Genomic DNA, 19521 nt, shown 5'->3' with positions numbered 1-19521 from the left:
CGGGTTTATTTCTAGTTCACGTGATAGCACGTGATGACAGGAAAGGAAAAAGAAACACTCAAAGGCTTGTACGTAGTTATACTATCTGTGGGCTCACCAAGAGGGGCGAATGACAGAGATGAAGACCGGCCTCCCTTGAAATCGTGTGATTGACAATGGAGTGGCGCAACTCTCGCTGCCTCTTTGAATGATGAGTATTAATATAAGGTCAGTTTTTCCATAATAATATTATTATTATTTACTTTAATATTGCTATGCAGAGCCTCCACCAAGGCTCAGGGATAATATGAGGGTATAATATCAGCTCTACAGGTCCGTGTTTTACATTACACACTAAACAACGATGCACCTCGCTAGTCAATGTGGAAATGCAGGCGTATTTCAGTTGTTCGCCCACGCGGCCTCACGGAATGATGTACTCTATTCCTTGCTGTTAGCTATATAAAAAAAATTGATGAGGCGGCTGTAGCAACGTAGGCAGGTTAACCGCAGCACGAAAAATAATTGCCTCACTATAATTATGTGTAGAATTTCTTAGAATTATTGTATAAATAGTGGTGGTACATGTAGGTCACAGTCTTAATTTGGCTGTCTCAGTTGTTATTAACTTATATGATATACAAATTGATGAATGTGCTGCTAATGTATATGGGATACATGTCTACCACGCACACACACACACGCACATACAGTAACCCGCAGGAGGACTACCAGGTCTTACGGAAAGGTTCGGATTCCAAAGTTCCACAGTGACCTCAACACAGCTAAGTGAGACAAATACAGTTTGGTATTTGTTTCCCCAGTCAATATCGGGTGCCCTTTTATGTTACAACTGGATGGGCTGCTTTTTTTACAATACTGGAGAAAACAGAGAAAGTTTCTTACACAAGGAAAATACCAAATTAATTGCCAGGCCAATGTTCTAACCACCTCGCTATGCTGCCTCACACACACACATGTGCACACATGCTCCACACTACGTATGTGAAACGTTGCATTTTTAGTTTTACCATCCTTACTAAAATTTTAAAATTGCTACATTTTAGTGTACTGCATGTGAAATTAAATATTTATGTAGGTATAAAAATGAGGCTAAACCTGTTGCCAAGTAAATAGCATGTGCACACAGTGGTGCAACAGGAAGGTATAGTATGTGTGTGTGCGTATGTGTCCTATGTAAAATGTTAAGCATGATTTTTGTAATGGCTCAATGAGCTTATTTACAATGAACTGGAGAATTCATAAAAGTATATGTTTTGACCTAAATACACCCATGCTATCAAGTAAGAAGGTGCTTTAAAATGGCGACAATAAAGTTGAGTTTTACTGCAATGTAAGCTAACTCACATTTACTTCATAGCACAGAAATGAAACAATTATAATTATTCGTACTCTCCATGAAGATGCTAATCCATTGGTATATTTAGACATTTCACTTTGAGTCTTCCTTCACTGCATACTGAAGTGATTCAAACGTTACATAAAATTATGCATTTTTACTTAATGTATTTCAATGACATTATCTCTAAAACAGAATCATGCAAATAAGTTGGGTTTTTGCTCAGTGGGTCACAAATTGATGACTGTTAATAACTGTATCAGTGGAGTTTAATGCTTATGTGCATGGGCTTCTGATGTTAATGTGTACCAATTACATACTATTTAAAGCACCACCACGCATACAATATGGAAATAAAAGCACTCAAACATGGTATCGAGCCTAATATAGCACTCGGCTTCGCCTCGTGCTATATTAGGCTTTATACCATGCCCAAGTGCTATTATTTTCATATTGTACAAGTATAGCGGTGCTTTAACTGGTTTAGAGTGCTGTCTTGTCTTGCTTGGAGCATTCATTTAGTGAATTTGAACCGCGTCAGCTTTCAGCCATCAGACAATCGGTTAGTGTCTATGTAGTACAGTTGTGGTAGTAATATAAGCAAATAGTATCTTTTTGGCTACTTTTGGTGATTAGAAATGTTACGCACATGATCTTGTTTTTAGTATTTATTTTCCAATCAATGCATAACTGTTCTTTATCTTCCATAACTACTTTATTGTGATGCAAATGAAAAATATAGCACACTTGAATACGTTACAGAAAATAGAGTACTATTTTTGCTTTGATCTCGCCAACAAAAGTACTTTAAATGTACTATAAAGAAGGCTCAAGAGTGTAGTTTGACCAGACCTACAATTCAATGGAGCCTTTATTCAAGACCAGATGTTATTTTGGATGGTTGTGAGTGACTCCTGGAATTCAAATAGTGGTAAAGTGTCACTATTGTAACAAGACCCTTATACTGTTGATACTAAAACCAGTCTAGTTATTTACCTAGTAATATATAACATTCTTTATTCCAGATACACATGGTCACCGGTAAGCATTACAAAGGGATGGAGCACAGTATTTTAATGTCAATATATGGTCCTATGAGTAGTGATGCACTGATAAGAGATTTTACCAGTTAGCCGTTATTGAAATTCATATAAGGAAATGTCTGATACCGATAACCAATCTGATATTTATGTTTACTGAAATTTCACACGTATATTGAAAAATTGTCATTTTTGAACTTGATGAAAATTGTAGCATAAGGGTCAGTAAAATTAATCAGCTGAATAATCTGCTAATAATTGTGACCGGATTTGCGAAAAGGGGTCTTCCACACACATCCAATTCTATGAACTTGGAAGACCATAACTTAGTGTTCAAGTAATATATAAGCCTGAAATTTTCTCCATCCATTAAGTTAAAGATGGTACTCACTGCTGACCAAATTTCAAGTCATTAGCATTTTCCAAGCTGAAGTTACAGATTGCCAAAGTTGGTAAATTGGATGTGTGTGGAAGACCCCTTTTCGCAAATCCGGTCACAATTACTGATACCAGTATTGCTGAAATTTGGCCATAAACTGATTTCCAATTATTTATCAATTAATCTGTGCATTACTACATATGAGAAGTTAAAAAAGTACAGCAAATGGCCTTGGTTTAGTGAATTTTCATTCAACAACCACCTTCTTGTCAGTTTTTACCAAATACTAGCTACACAGTTAATGATAAATGTAATACGTACAGGTGTTTTGTTAGTTTGGTTTTTGACATTGCTCTCTAATTTTGTCAAATAGATACTGCTTAATCTCAGTGGAAATTAAGCCCCATGGGAACTATTACAGCAGGCAGTTTATGCCCATGTTGTGTTCTTGAGCACTTTCACCCTGCTCCTGATCCCACTGACTTGACAAATACTACACCAGGTGAGCATGAAATATATCTGAAATGGTGCATCTGATTAAATCCCTTCAATGCAGTTATGATGATCTGATCTTCACTCCAATTGTACATAGAAACAAAATTGGTGCCATCCAGTGAACCACCAAGCTGTGCTACATTTACTGAAGACAGAGGGACGCTGTTGGTGGTATTGTCAAGATCCCCAATCTTTGTTCCCAGAATCTCTGTGTAAGGAGTCCTAATTCTGTGTGCTCGAATGGTAAAAGTAAGATCTTCACCTCCTCATGTAGACCGGTAAGAACTCGCCACATTAGGTAGTACATCATGCATTATAGAGTTAGTTCTCTTGCTGACATTGAAGGCCAATCAAGTATGTCACCTAATAGTATTGATATTGCAATTTTACTTATGCTTGCTGAGATAGTGAACCTATTAGTAGTAAAGTTTTGTGCATTTACATATAGCATATTTTCACTTGTCATGTCGTGCCAAAGCTGTAATGTGCTGTACTCTTGTGACTCTTAGGTAATAGATACAGTGAGTATGATGGAGGCTGGAACAAGTCTTCTGTGGTGAAAATTCAGGGTTTCTCTGCTGGATTTGCAGACATTGTGATCCAATAACATTTTAGTCGTTACTGTGTCTTCATCAATGATCTGTGTAAAGGCGATCATTGGTAATGTAATATGCATGGTGTATCTACAGTACCATTTCTTTTTGGTGGTCTGAATTATTTGCCATTTTCATTGTTGCCATGATGTTCTGTTGGCAGGTCCAGCAGAGATTGCTACATGGCTTCCCAATGACTATTTAAGGAGTGGCATTTGCCAATTCCTACAAAATGTTCTGTAGCATGGAATCACTAGTTCTGGTCAACTCACAGCAGGTGACGTAGCAGTCCCAAATTTTCTGGGGAATAAGTAAGCAACATACATGTAGCCCATAAAAAAACATTATTTTATAGTGGTGCTTATTTACTCCTGATGTTAACATGTACCAATTACATGACCTCATACAAAAATTGGCACTCCTGTGGGTTACTGGTTCTGTCTCAGGACATTTGATTGCACTTGTGTGTGTGCACACGTACACTAGTGCTGGGACATAGCTTCAGACCTTGAAAGTTGTTTTATTACTCCAAAGCTGTCAAAAATCAGAGATCAGAGCATAAATCAAAATTAATGTGACCAGATCTGCAATAAAGGGACTTATAATTACTACCTGGCAACCCATACCTTGGCTTGTGAATGTGGTACCAGCATCACATTGTATCCCTATAAATATTGCTTTGAAGGTGATAGGCTAAAACACGAGGAGGTAAGATTAGTCAAACCTGGAATGGCCTTTTGTGGATCTAACAAATGGTGATGGCGATAGATGTAAGTTACGTTCATCACAGAACTGTATAAAAGTCAAACTTAAGGGTAATAATGTAAGCACACATTCAGAGTATCCATTTTTATATACAGGATCATTGTGTAGGTCAAAGTAGATTGTGAGTGGTATACGTCAATTTCCTCCATACTGCTACACTTCCCAAACTCTTGATTTAGGACTAGCTGTAAAAAATTAGCTTCAACACAGTTGTGATATTGGAATCGTGAGAGGTGATAGTAGCTGTAGGGGAGCTGGTAATGAATTCATTATTAAATTGTGTGTACTGCAGTGTTTGTTATTATTTATGTGCATACATGTACAGACACATGTACAGACACATGTACGCACACTCACATGCACATACACATACATACACATATGTGAACAATACAGATACACATACAAATTATTCTTTTCTTTAGATGGGAGTTGTCACTTATTGCTACCACACATATTAGTTAACAATCAACCTGATTTATATCTGCCATATTGGCTACACTGGGTGAGTTCTTTCTCATGTTTCGTCTAGTCTATTTTATGCTTCAATTTATAGAATTCCATTGGTGAATGTGGGGTGGATTATCTCATGCAGCTCAGACCTCTTATCATCATGGAAATTGTGACAGTGTCTTGAATGTTTATATGCATAGTACGCATGATTATTATATTATGTATATAGTATGTATGATTTTATTTTATCAAGTGATAGAGAATTTATAATAATTGTAGTATAGAAAGGTAGTGACGTACTGGAGCAGTTGGGTGGTTTATCAAATTAAGTTGCATGGCTTCGTAAATAAAATATAAACAGCATTAATAGTAAACAGTGTAAATATTTCATATAATTGTTAAATAAATCATACAAAGCTAACAATTTTTTGTGGTGATTACCCACTTATTTGTAAAGGAAGAGAATTGCCCTGTTGGCTCATATGGCTTCCTAAATAATTGAGTTGGACAGGTTGGTGGCAAAGTATAAGTTTCACACTCCTTGTACTCTAATAGTACATCACTGCTTGGAAACACAATTGAATGAATAATACGCGTACGACCACCCACACATGGTAAATGCACTGTCTCACAGAGTCAGTGGGTGTGAGGCATGAAGTGTTGTGGAAGAGTTTTTTGATAAAAAACATTAAGTCAAATAAAGTGGAAATATAATATGCGTTGTTCATGATGACTACAGAATTCAACATCCCATAAAATAACTTATTGCTAACCATGTGGATGTACAATTTTTATACATAATACCACTGCCCACCGCTAGAGTTTCATCCATTACATAATTATTTATTGACATCCGGAGATTATAACATGATTTGAAATTCATTCCCTGTTTCAAGTTCATGTTTTGACCACAGGACACGCCCAAATATGTTTGTTACGAATTTCGAAGTTTGTTTAGGGCCACAATGACACTTCACACCATCCAAAACATCAAATTAATGCTTCAAGTACCTATAGGTTTACAAACTTGAGGTAACAATAATTTTATAATTTAGTTTAAACTTAATAATCATAACTATTATAATATATTTAAGGATACTCCCACTAGGCTCAATTTTTTTATAGAAGGTGTTATTTAAGGCTTGTAATATTTTTTTGGACAAAGGAACCTTGTACATCACACGCTGTTTGATGTAGAGAGCAAATAGTGATAAAATTGGCTAAAGGTGCACATCATAAAAATAGCTACAGTGCCTACAGTAACCTTAACTTGCCTTGCAAAGAGTGTACTTTTTACAGGATTTTTATCACTATTTGCTCTCTATATCAAACAGCGTGTGATGTACAAGGTTCCTTTGGCCAAAAAAATATTACAAGCCTTAAGTAATACCTTCTATAAAAAAATTGAGCCTAGTGGGAGTATCCTTAAAAATATTATAATAGTTATGATTATTAAAACATAAAAATTAATAGTACCTCAAATTTGTAAACCTATAGGCACTTGAAGCATCAATACTGATGTTTTGGATGATGTAAAGTGTCACAGAGGCCATAAATAAACTTAAAAATCCATAACAAACATATTTGGGTGTATCCTGTGGTCAGAATAAAAATTATTATGAACTTGAACATGGAATGAATTTCAAATTATGTTAATCTCCGCAATTCAATAAAATAATAATAATTATTTAATGGGTGAAACTCTAGTGGTGGGTAGTGTGGTATTGTGTATCCACGTATGCAAAAAAGAATTTTACTTATGCGTGCATGTCGTTAGCAATAAGTTCGATTCTTTTATAGGATGTCAAATTCCGTAAACTGAAAGTCATCATGATCAATTACATATTTCCACTCAATCTGACTTTAGTATCAAACCTCTTCCACAGCACTTTATGCCTCACACCTGTGAGACAGTGAATTTACCATGTGTGGCCATGGGTGGTCTTATTATTCATTCAATTGATTGTGTTTCCAAGCAATGATGTTCTATTAGAGTACAAGGAGTGTGAAACTTATACTTTGCCACCAACCTGTCCAACTCAATTATTTGAGAAGCCATATGAGCCAACGGGAAATTCTCTTCCTTTACAAATAAGTGATGGGTAAGCATCACGAACGAAATTGTTAGTTTTGTATGATTTATTTAACAATTGTATGAAATATTTACACTGTTTACTATTAATGCTGTTTATATTTTATTTATGAAGCCATGCAACTTAATTTGATAAACCACCCAACTGCTCCAGTACGTCACTACCTTTCTATACTACAATTATTATAAATTCTCTATCACTTGATAAAATAAAATCATACATACTATATACATAATATAATAATCATGCGTACTATGCATATAAACATTCAAGACACTGTCACAATTTCCATGATGATAAGAGGTCCGAGCTGCATGATAATCCACCCACGTTCACAAATGGAATTCTATAAATTGAAGCATAAAATGGACTAGACGAAACATGAGAGAGAACTCACTATTTATCCACTCATACTCAATATGGTAGATGCATATGGATGCATTGTAGAAATACTAAAGACCACAGTATATAAAATATTGATTGCATGAGTACCTATACTGTAAAAAACAAAACAAACAAACAAGCAAGAAACACTGCAGTACACCACATGATACCTGTCTCAATGGTAAGACTACATTTCAACAGCCCCTATAAATTCAAACAGCATGAAATGAAATGTAACAGTATAAATGACTAACTTATGAGCATATACCATACTCATTGTGCTCTGTAGTTGCAATGGTACAGTAGATATTACGAAACAAGGCTTGACCATTGCAAACATGTAGCATACAATGCATTTAGAATGCATTTAAAAGCACGACGTGATCGCAATAGACAACCCTAAGTGATCATGAGTATCTTCAACAAGCACTAATTAAAAAAAGCAACAAATACACTGTACTGTAAATTTCAGGAATATGCTTGTATGCGAGTGTGTATGTACATGTGCGTGTATGTGCACGTGTACGTGCTCGTGTGTGCATGCGCGCGTGCGTGCATGCGTATGTGTATGTATGTGCGCACATGTAACAATTTTTCTTCCCACATCTTGTCACATGTGTATATATTGCATGTGTGTGTGCATGTGTGTATGTGAGAGTGTCTGTGTGCGTGACACTGTGGGTTGTGCAATGCAAACACGACATACCACTACACACACAAACACACTAGAACTAGGAAAAGAACTATGGACAATCTTATCTTCATCACCGACAGCAGCCTGTATGAAACACAATAGAGGTATAGCAGTGTGTATGACACATACACTATGTGTAAGTATTTACATACGTATCACGAACAGTCGCCCAGTATATCACAAAAGCCTACCCTGTATGCACTGAGTCCACACCTTTACCTCTTAATAATGGTTCAACTTGCAGTTCCTTAAACTTGACCATCCACACTATTACACTAACAATAATGATTTACAAATAAAAGTATCACTTTATAAATTGGTACAATGTTTGCTAGAGAAAAACTCCAAAGAGAGGGTAAAACATGCAAGTATAAGGGGACTTACCATCGTGCACATACTGGGTGATTGGAACAATCTGGATCATCCTGCAAAAATGCATGATATGGAACCCAACCTCGGATTGATTTGCCGCGTCCTCTCGTTCAGTAGAAGAATGTGTCTTTCACCATCATTTGACTTTGCCCGCGCCTCTCATACTAATCAACACCACGAAATATGAGTAACACCTCCCATGTTTTGTGTGTGTGTGTGTGTAGTGTAGTGTATGTGTGTGTGCACTACAAATGGCAGCCCAGCCCTACTACCATAACTATCACCTCCCAGTGAATGACAACTGGGGTGCTTATGCACCACTCAGACACCCAAGTGAATTCCTAATAGTGCACACTTGTATTTATACCCATAAGTAATTTTCCTTTTAAGTACATTACATCCTTCGCTTTGTGAAACATACAAGATCAACTATGTAGCAAAGAGCTTTAGAAAGCTGACAGCTTTACATACAGTGTATGTACTGTGTGTGCACAGATTATTCTTTGTTTTAAAAATTCCAGTCGTTTACTTTATTTTGACTCTACATGTTTCACTTGCACAGAGTTACAAATGAGAATAAACGGTTTTGCTCATGTTTGTTTAGTTTATACTCAATACACACGTATATAGCATATAATATACTCACCAGCATTAATGGGTAATTGATAATCTCTCAAGTGACAAGCAGCACGTCTAGGATGGGCGTACTAACTGACCAATCCACTGACATCAATATAAAGCACTGGTACTTCATCATTTTGAATATCATAATGTATTCCAACTTATGTACATCAGTGCTTACATATAATCATGGCTCCCACAACACAGCTCTGCATACACACACACATATAAATTTTGCAATCTGGGAAAAGATTAAGCACATGCATGTAGCAAACATTAAGTTCAGTCAAATACTACTCAAGACACTTTTAGTTTTAATCCATGGTCCCATTTGTAGTGTACACTCATGAATATAGAAACTCATCATAATATGTAATATTACAATTGCACATCACTAAAAGTTATACAGCGGACATACAAAATGACACAGTGAAATGACCAACATGACAGAGTGGGACCGTCACACTCAAGCACTTACAACCATCATTAATGAATGCATTTCTGGGGAGGTAGGATTATTAGTGGAGGGCTGTTTAATGGCTGCACCATCACTGTAATGATCCCACTAGCCTTATCTCAACTATAGAGCCTTCTATTATTTTGTAGCCCAATGTGTCATAGTACATCACAGTGTGTATGCTTCAGCATAAAGCGTTTGCATATCCATGGTAACGTAATCGACGCCATGTTCTTGTACCAAGCTGGGACTTCTATCAGCTGAATCGGGCCAGAAACTAAGTCAATAAGTGAGTGATTTAGGTGTAAGTGACAGGAATGCTATTTAGAAAAGTTACCAGGTATAGGAGATCCGTCCTAAATGGAACCAGTAAAGGCAGACCACTTAATTGACTTTTGACAATAAATATGTTACATTCGAACTTCATGTGTAAAACCAACCAGAGTTAAGTGGTTTGGTTTTGCTAGCTACTTTTCCGAACTGAGTGGTAAGCTAGAATGCGTTTGGTATGGGACATTGATGGAGCTCTGGCTGAAGTTGAACGTTACTGTATGGTTCTGTGGTGGTGGATATAATCCTGTACTACAGATTGTGTTGTTCTAGCCAGTTTGGAGTCGTGAATTGCCTGTAACCTGGCCTAATAGATCAATATACGTTTCCCTTCCCTACAAAACTGCCCTTTTGGGATTCAGTACAGATCTCCTAGGCCTGGTACCTTTTTAAAATATCATTCCTGTTATCTACACCTAAATCACTTACTTATTGACTTAGTTTCTGGCCCAATTCAGCTGATAGAAGTTTCAGCTTGGTACAAGAACATGGCCTTAATTATGTTACCATGGATATGTAAATGCTCTATGGGTATTCTTAACTTCAAGGAACGGCACTACATGGTGGTGACACACAGACACTCACTGTAGGTAGATCTGCAACCAAAGTCTAAGTCAAAGGTCAAGGCCACCAAATTCGTACTAAGTCAACGGTCAAGAGTGAAAATTTCCAACCCACAATTGAAAAGTACTTAGTGAAATATCGTTGCTAAAGTCACCAGTCAAAGATCGAAAGACTATTAGTTACGGGTCATAGCAAAATTTTGGGTGGTTCAAGACTTTAACTGCGGTTGCAGATCGACCTACAGTGAGTATATGTGTGACACCCCCTTGCACTATAATGCATCTATCAATGTAATGCCCGACTACCACAGATACAGGCTGAGGGTGGGGGAAGGTTGGGGATGATGGGGGAATCAATCGCCAAATTTCCATGGGGGGTTGTCTTCACTAAGAAATTTACTGAAACAAAGGCGTGTGTTTTAGAAAGGAGTTACTCAGATGCTAGCTAACTACTAGAATCCACTTGTACTCACTCACAACCTGAATCTCTTGGCCAACACCTGAACGCCACATTATCATACAAATCCCCTCCAAGCCACACTATCCCCAGGGTTTGCTAGTCGAGGCTTAGTCAGGGTTTGTATGACCAATACTTCCCCAGTAGGTGAGGAATAGTAATCTTCTGTGATGCAAATCCCCACCTTCCCCCACCTTAGCCCATATCCCTGTAGTCTCGTGTGGCCAGACCACTTTTTCCATATATTGGGTGGGAAAAAAGGGTTTGGTGCAACTCCAATAGCTGTTTACTTCTGAAGACTCTAAGGACACTAATTGAATAACATTGACTGCAAAAGAGGCATCATAACATCAGTAAAAGAATGAAATATTCGTACACTCCTGTTGTGGTTGTGAGTCTTGCTACACAATGAGGATGAACTTTCAAGATGCTATGAAAGAGATATCGGAGCAAATTAAGAATCATTTAAAGGATAAACAGATCGAAGCCATCTCGAGTTTACTTACTGATGTCATTGGCGCCTCCTTTGCGGCCAATGCTATTCAATTAGCGTCCCCAAAGTCTGGGAACGGCTCAGAAGTAAACAGCTACTGGAGTTGCATCAGACTCTTTTTTCCCCACCCAATACATGGAAAAAACGCGACACTAGTATCCCTGGTAGTCGCGGAATTACATTGATAGGTGCAGAACAACATATCCACTCACCTAGCGAAATGTCATTAACACCACCCTCACACGCCTCCTTTGTGGACAATGTTATTCAATTAACGTCCCCAGATTCTGGGAACGGCTCAGAAGTAAACAGCTACTGGAGTTGCACCAGATTCTTTTCTCCCCACCCAAACATGCGACACTAGTATCCCTGGTAGTCAAGGATTACATTGATAGGTGCATTAACAACATAACCACTCACCTAGCGAAATATCAGTAACACCACCCTCACAAGACTACTGGCTGTTCAGTTGTGACATATTAGGGCAACGAGTTCTTTGATGTCGAGACGCTTAAACTCTAAATAATGATCACTAAGCAAAGAAGGAAAACATCAATGACACGCACGCTCGAGAGAAACAGACCTGCCTTAACTTCGATGGAAATTCTGTACGGGGCAAGGAAAGACGGGACTGAACCAGGGGCAGATTCCTGGAGACAAAAGTAAACATATACACTTGAATCAATTAACTAAGTGCTCGAATTTATAAACACACTAGCTACTACCGGATGCGGTTAGATCATTCTGGACCATTGGGTGAAGACTCAACAGTTTGAGCAGCAAGTGATTAGAATGTGTGGAGTCTGGTGGTTTATTTCGTCGATATGTTTCATCGCGCATTGTTCTGGGATGTGGCGGGTAGGGGGGCACCTTTACAGGTGCACTTCCAGAAGTAATTGATTATTTATTAACCTCCTGTTCTGGGATAAAGATAGCCGTTCTTCCGATAGCCATTCTTCCACACAGGTGAACGACTATGTTCAATTCTAGTGGTGTTAATGTTATTGTTTTAGGTGTACGTTAGCTGGTAAGGCTCGTGTAGCTGTGCCTGTCAAGCTGTATTCTCTGTTCACTTGGCTAGAGACAGGGGTCGTGTGTCACTTGCTGTGGTGTGAGTGTACATCAATTTGTACCTGTGCTTGTTGAAGTTGTTTTAATTTAGATTTTGCTTGGAGTACAATAGCAATTATGAGACATTTGAAAGGTGTGTTTGTTCACTTCTTGTCTAAACTTAACTGTCAGCTAGAAATGCTGTCATCAATTTGGCACATTGCTGGTAGGTAAGTAGTTGCACTATGTTCTTGTCAGTTATAATTACTTAATTAAATCATTTTTTCATCCCAGTAATAGTGGAATATGTCAGACATAAAAATGGCTGCTATAGTAGGGGACTCTCATGCGAGCTCTCATGACTTTTGTGTAGGCAACTATCGGACGAAGATTTTTGAATGGCCATATTTCAGCCAAGAACAAAGATGTCGAGGTATACCCAGCAGGTATGATTATATATTAACTGAAAGAAGAGGGATCTAATGTTGTTTTGAAAATCAACTGAAAACCGCTAGTTCGTAGTTATTGTAATGCCTTATAATCATACTTGGTAGTTAGTGCTCGATATCTTCATTTTTACCTGAGATATGACCATTCAAAGTCTTCTTCCGATAGTTGCCCATACAAAAGTCATGAAAGTGCCCCTACTATGGTGGCCTATTTATGTTTGTGACGTGATTTGGATAAGGCTCATTACAACCATAAGGCCTGTACTTTGCAGGTATGTTTAATGTGGAATTACTGACTGTTAAAAATTAATCTTGTAGGACTGGTTGGTACAATCAGTAGATGTACAGGCATACAGTGTTGATCAAGTCAGTCTTTGATCTAACTGTGTTTGTGTAACCAACAGGTATAGTGGGCTTACATTGTCTATTTAACAATGTGCTATTCCTATTGACATTAGTATTTGTAATTCACTGGGGTTTATAGAGATGTAAACTCCAAAGAAGAACACACACGGGAATATACCAGATTCAATGGTGAGACCACAAATAAAACAACATTTGAATTAACTGTGAATGACGATAGCTTATTTCAGCAAGTTATTCAAATGTGCAGACTCTGGTAGTTCATTTCATTTATTTCATCGTGCATTGTTCTAGGATGTTGCTAGTCATAGGAACACTTTTACAGGAGCACTTCCACATGTGAGTCTGTTGATTCTTTGATATAGGGGTATACTAAATCTTATTGTTTGCTAGGTGTGTGTTTTAAACGGCAGATGATGCATTTCAGATGGCTAGAAATGCTGGCATCACTTTGCCACATTGTGGATAGGTAAGCAGTTGTACTACATTTTCTTGTCAGTTTTTAGTGTTGCACCGATATCCAAATTAGCCGATTATTCCGATAACCGATATTAAGCAACAGAATTAGCCGATACCGATAACCGATCCGATATACACTAATAACACTAACACTCATCCTCATCATCATTAAATGGCTCATATTAGTGACATAACCATTGATATACAGCTTATTCTAGGCTAAAATGTAAAGTTAGATGTATACCACAAGTAAAAGTTACTCATGGTAAACAGGTTTTAAGTACATTTTACTACTGCTATACAGTTGAGACAAGTGGCTGGCACTACATAGAAACCTAAAAACCTCAGTTTATTGTTGGGCATGGCCTAAACCCTGACAGTTTATTATGGGCATGGCTTGTAGTCACCGCTAAACCATTAACACATAACTTAATTAAAATGCCAAATAACTTATGTCTAACCTCCCCCACATCATTATACTACACAGCGCAGTGGAGATTAACATCGGCCTTGATTTAATCAAAACCGATTAATCGGCTAGTAGCCAATATCGGCCCGATACCGATTATTGAACCGATTATCGGTGCAACACTATCAGTTTTAATGTCCAATCATTTTTAATTCCAGGAATAAGTGACAGTGGAACTGCCACTGCTTATTACGACTGTACGGCACATCAATATTTTTGCAGGTATGTATTAATGTTGAATTACTGACTGTTAAGTTTCATCTTGTAGGGTTGGCTAGTAGAATCAATCCCACTGATACTTCATGTTTAGATGTACAGGCACATGATCTCAATTGAGTCAGCCTTTGATCTAAATGTGTTTATGTAGTGAACAGGTATAATGGCTTTGCACAGTTGTCTAATTATTATAATTGTGCCTTTTCTAGGAAGAGGAATATGTCGGTACTGTACACCTGGTCAATATAATTGTTTTCAGTGGTGATATAGCAAGAGAGCATGCGAATCATTGTCAAGTGATCTCTTTCATTGTTTGATGATGAGACCTATATAGAGGAAGGAAGAACAACGTAGCTGTAGCTATCCAAGAAATGTGAACACTGTACTGAACACATGCAACAATGTTTATTTAATGTTGTATAACATATTTTAATTAAATTTTTAAAAACCTCTAATCTTATAATAGCAGAAATATGCATCAGTTATACTCAGCTGTTACACCACAATTATACAATGGTCTGTATATCTAAGTATGTATATCTTATATATACACACATTATACTTATGTAAACAGAGGTTATACACATGGTTAACCAGTAGTGTATGAGTCAATTATACTCATAATTATACATAGTATTGTAAATGGTATCTATACACAGGTGCAACCATGGTGTATAACAGATGCGCCACACATGTGTACTCTTAGCGTATATCATAATCATACATCAGTTATACACCTAAGTATTTCAAACTTTTTGCATGGTGAAAGTACCATGAACATCAGCTAAAAGATTTAGAGTATTTTAAACAATTTGAGGGAAGGGTGGAACAATTTGAAAGCCAAGTGGATAATTTAAAACACCAACTCGATATCATTAAAGCATAAATAGAAGACAAATGCAAATAAAATTAAAACAGTTAAACAGTTCATGGTATCTGAAGTGATTGAAATCACCATTCTGGAAATTGTTATATTATTAGTTTCAGTTGTTAGGTGATGGGTAAATGCAAAATGAAACACAGTGTGCACACTAATCTGTTCATGATACATGTATGCATGGATAGTGTATGTAAGGAAGGTTTTTCCTACAGTAGTATAGTGTCCATATTCTGTACTATTTCTTTTTTATCACCATACTTACGTAACTTTAAATAGTTATTTATTCCAGTTGTTGTAAGTTATACTACACATTTACGCATTTCATGTGTACATATATATGTATAATAGTAAGTATCCATTTTAATTCAAAAACAATTTTTGTACATACATGCATACATTACATGATGCACTTTACATTATTATGTGACGGGAAATCATTGATGTATGCTCATCATTGATGTATGCTCATCATTGATGTATGCTCATCATTATGCGAATTTAAGCATTTCAATTTACAAGACCAAATGAAATCTTCACCCATGAAAGAAGTTGTTCATAATCATGGTTACATCAGTACTGTGTATTAAAGTGAATAGTTGGATGTGGTATCTGTAATGACCATGGGTGGTGGGGGTGGCCATGGTGAGTGGGCAATTGTATAATATTGGTATATCAACAGAAAATGGCCAAACAGGTAATATGGAGTCTCCAGCAGCCTAAATGCCGAGTTCTAAAGATCACCTGTCAAATAAAGGAAATGAATGATGTGGAATTCATCTAGATAACTGTCCAAGGTGTCTGTGCCCTTGTGTGTTTGAGCTGGCCAGTGGCAGTCCAAGGTGCCAGATAGTTCCCATTGATTGACACATATCTATATGGAAATCCATTCATATAAAGCAGTCAATACCCTAAATAGAAAGTAAAAATTTAATAGTAACAAATTGAGCTTATTAATTATAATTGACACATCATTTTACCTAACACTATAAGAACACTAGGATTAAAGTACATACAGCTAAGTCAGAATCCTAAGATTGTGACTTGAATATGATGCCAAGCATACAAACATCACCAAGAGACATTATTATCACTAGTGAATGGAATGATTTTTTCTCTTTATTCTGGCGTCATGAATTTGGTACAGTACACGCAGTAATGTCTGTACATACATTCATGTGCTACTGGTAAATTACTAGGGACAAGCCGATTATGCTGGCATAATTATGAGCATAATAGGTGTCTGAAAGCATTGAGCATAATGCTAGCATAATAGGTAGAATATTTGTGTAATAGTATGAATTCTTGCTTATCAAAATAGCTATCACAGAAAGATCGATATACTCTAATAGAACAGTCAGTATCTCTAATAGAACAATCATATAGCAGACTGTTCTATTAGAGTATATCGATCTTTTCTGTGATATGCATTTTGACAAGTAAGTTTGTGCTTCAGCCACTTATTATTTATCCATAAATTGGAAATTATTAGCAGAGCATGAGAACTGAGGCATAAATAATTGGGCATAATTTGAGCATAATAGGTAAGTATTGAGCATACATTTAAGCATAATAGGTAAATTTTTGAGCAGTGCAGCATAGCATAATAGGTAAAATTATGAGCATAATCGGCGGGTCCCTAAAATTTACTTGTTACAACCACTAATGGCATAACCACCTAGCCATACATAGGTACTTCAAGTAATATTACTGCTCCCAAACAGTCAAATTTTATACAATAAAATAACATAATAATGTTATATAATGTTATAATAATGTTATAAGAAGGCAGATATAATTATGTATGTAGTTAGTGTGCTATGTATGTATACATAAAGAGTCTGGTTGATCATTTTAGTGTTTGTTTAATAATGTACCATAACACTGTGTGTCATTTGACACCAAATATTCATATTGAATTTTACACATCAGGAATTCAGGATAGTATGGGCGATCAGAAATTATAAAAGCGTGCTACAGTATACAGTGAAGGATTAATAGTGATGACGTCATTGCAATTGCACACTGGGAGAATTAAGAGATTTCGTGTTCCAAGCAGTATGCCTGAAACTCTGATTGCATACCACATCTATGTATTTTAATTGGTTGTCAGGTTTCCTATTCCAGAATAAGGTGAGAATTTTCCAGCTTCTGCTGGCAGAATTTGCTAAAGCATATAAGGTACCATCCAGAAAATATTTCAGACAAATTTGCAGTTAGTTCATCACAAGATATGACACTGTGATTTCCCACAAGAAGTATGTTGGTTTCCTTATAAGAAACCTGGTGCAATGAAATTTAATTTTTTTCATATCAAATTTACTTATGTAATTTCCGTATAAAGCATAGTGATACAGCACACAATCAAAATAACAAGGTAATGCACATTATTAATGCAGTTAAAGTTACTAAAGTTTTACGTATAAATGAACTTCTACAAGGTCAGTACAAGGAGGCTGTACCTCTCACTACTACTGTAGCATTCAAGACTTATGATGATTATCAGTACACACACAATTTATTTTAAGAATCCTGTGATCAGCTTTTTACATACATTGGTATAGCTTTTTGTGTGTGAATTTCATTCTTTTTCACTGATTAAAGGCTTGTGAAGGTTTAGAAAAGGTGGCAATGGTAATTAAAGTGAAAGAGAATCAAATCCTTGTAACAGACATGTTGCATGGTGTATGTGTAGCTAGCTATTATTGTATGTATGTATATAATGCTAAGAACAAATACAAGAGAATTTTCCAGCAGTAGAAAACTAGTAGATACAAAAAAAACTAAAGTAGTGATATACGTATGCTACAAAAATCACTATGAAACAAGGGTTGTCTAGCTAAAAATGGTGATAATATCACTGTCAAACAATATGACAGGTAATCCCTACAGCATGTGGTGGAGTGCTAGTATCTATGTTTTGTTTCATTATGGCACCCCACCACAAGCAGGGATTATCTATCATATTGTTGATGTGATAAGATACCACCATTTTAGCTAGACAAGTAAGACAACCCTTTTTTCAGTGCTTTCTGTAGTATAGATCCCTATTTTAGTTTTTAAATTCAAAAGTTTTTGATATACTTTATTTTATTTTGTTTAATTCTTTTTGTTTTACTGCTGGAGACGTGTACATAATAATTATTAGGTGTAGCTAGCTATATTGCATGTATATATAGAAATGTTTTATAATTATTATTATGCTAAAGAACAAATACAAGAGAATTCCTTATTAAAACCATCTTCAGCAATAAAAAATTAATCTATACCAAAACAGACTAGCTTTGAAACAAGAGAGCTGCCCTCCATAAAGGCCAGGGTGAAAAAGTTGTGAAATCAAAATGGCAGCCAAGAAATGGCTGCAATGATGTAATATTAATGATCCGGTACACACACACATCATCATTAAAAATGACTGACATTAACACTGATCATTGCAGCTGTTTCCTGTCTATCCTATCCTCTAATATCTAGTATCTATACAACTATAAGAGAGTTGATTTTGAACAGTATTATTTTCAGTTGAGATGTTATTGATTTTTCTGGTGATAATATTATAGTGTTGTGGTCCATGTGGAAGGACCTGTTTCCTTCTGCAATGGACTCAGCTGTTCCTAGGGAAAAGGCATCAAGTAAAGCATTGGTTCCATATTGATACTATGCATTGAAAAAGAAAACTCTATCATGCAATGAAATGCGATCCTACAGATATTCACCTTCAACGTGAATATAGACAAGTGAGTAACCTGTTCACAACTTGACCAGGTAGGATGCAATTCTGGAGGTGGGTATATAATTCCATCATCACTGTAATCCTTTAGTCTGCTCCTGGAGATGTTATAGATGATTTCACCAAGGCAGATGTTTAGATGATAAGATAACCAAGACAGATGTTTTCAACCAGTACTTTAAATCAGTTTTTTCAGTTGAAGATCTTTATGGTTTTGGTAAATCTTCAGTAACCTTGTAATCTTCTATACCCCTTTACACTTGAAGATGCAACCAGGAGTTGACCAAACTCGGTCCATACCTACTTTTTCTTGGTAAAAAACGCCGTTAATTTTATTGGTGTACCACTGTCCAAATTGTTTATGCATCGGGCTGCTTACC

General features: G+C 36.5%; 3 long non-coding RNA genes across 17 annotated transcripts; 2 read left to right on the top strand and 1 right to left on the bottom strand.

Moving 5' to 3' along the window:
- The first annotated feature begins 14 nt into the window (after nucleotides 1-14).
- On the top strand, nucleotides 15-5338 carry LOC136252065 (uncharacterized). Of its 3 annotated transcripts, none has more exons than XR_010699346.1 (6): nucleotides 15-207; nucleotides 3132-3260; nucleotides 3315-3913; nucleotides 4010-4157; nucleotides 5037-5116; nucleotides 5168-5338. It is a non-coding gene; the product is annotated as an uncharacterized lncRNA (long non-coding RNA). The 3 variants fall into 3 exon arrangements; XR_010699345.1 differs by having other exon boundaries at nucleotides 17-207; nucleotides 3315-3531; nucleotides 3763-4157; XR_010699344.1 differs by having other exon boundaries at nucleotides 16-207; nucleotides 3315-4157.
- A 2001-nt stretch (nucleotides 5339-7339) lies between these two features.
- On the bottom strand, nucleotides 7340-12257 carry LOC136252063 (uncharacterized). 6 transcript variants are annotated; one of them, XR_010699339.1, is made up of 7 exons: nucleotides 12112-12255; nucleotides 11949-12060; nucleotides 11741-11897; nucleotides 9254-9437; nucleotides 7796-8771; nucleotides 7555-7745; nucleotides 7340-7503 (listed from the first exon to the last, which is right to left on the bottom strand). It is a non-coding gene; the product is annotated as an uncharacterized lncRNA (long non-coding RNA). The 6 variants fall into 6 exon arrangements; XR_010699343.1 differs by having other exon boundaries at nucleotides 7555-8319; nucleotides 8455-8771; XR_010699341.1 differs by having other exon boundaries at nucleotides 7555-8771; nucleotides 12122-12257.
- LOC136252062 (uncharacterized) lies at nucleotides 12227-14996 on the top strand. Of its 8 annotated transcripts, XR_010699333.1 has the most exons (12): nucleotides 12227-12494; nucleotides 12542-12639; nucleotides 12691-12732; nucleotides 12775-12808; nucleotides 12873-13299; nucleotides 13346-13431; nucleotides 13486-13561; nucleotides 13611-13729; nucleotides 13784-13859; nucleotides 14477-14540; nucleotides 14587-14692; nucleotides 14744-14995. It is a non-coding gene; the product is annotated as an uncharacterized lncRNA (long non-coding RNA). The 8 variants fall into 8 exon arrangements; XR_010699335.1 differs by having other exon boundaries at nucleotides 12691-12808; nucleotides 14600-14692; nucleotides 14744-14996; XR_010699334.1 differs by lacking the exon at nucleotides 12775-12808.
- Nucleotides 14997-19521: the final 4525 nt, after the last annotated feature.

Source organism: Dysidea avara, chromosome 4 (genome assembly GCF_963678975.1).
Source record: "Dysidea avara chromosome 4, odDysAvar1.4, whole genome shotgun sequence".
NCBI classification, from domain to species: Eukaryota; Metazoa; Porifera; class Demospongiae; order Dictyoceratida; family Dysideidae; genus Dysidea; species Dysidea avara.
The sequence above is the reverse complement of the archived record's forward strand: the minus strand, read 5'-3'. Positions and strand labels throughout refer to the sequence as shown.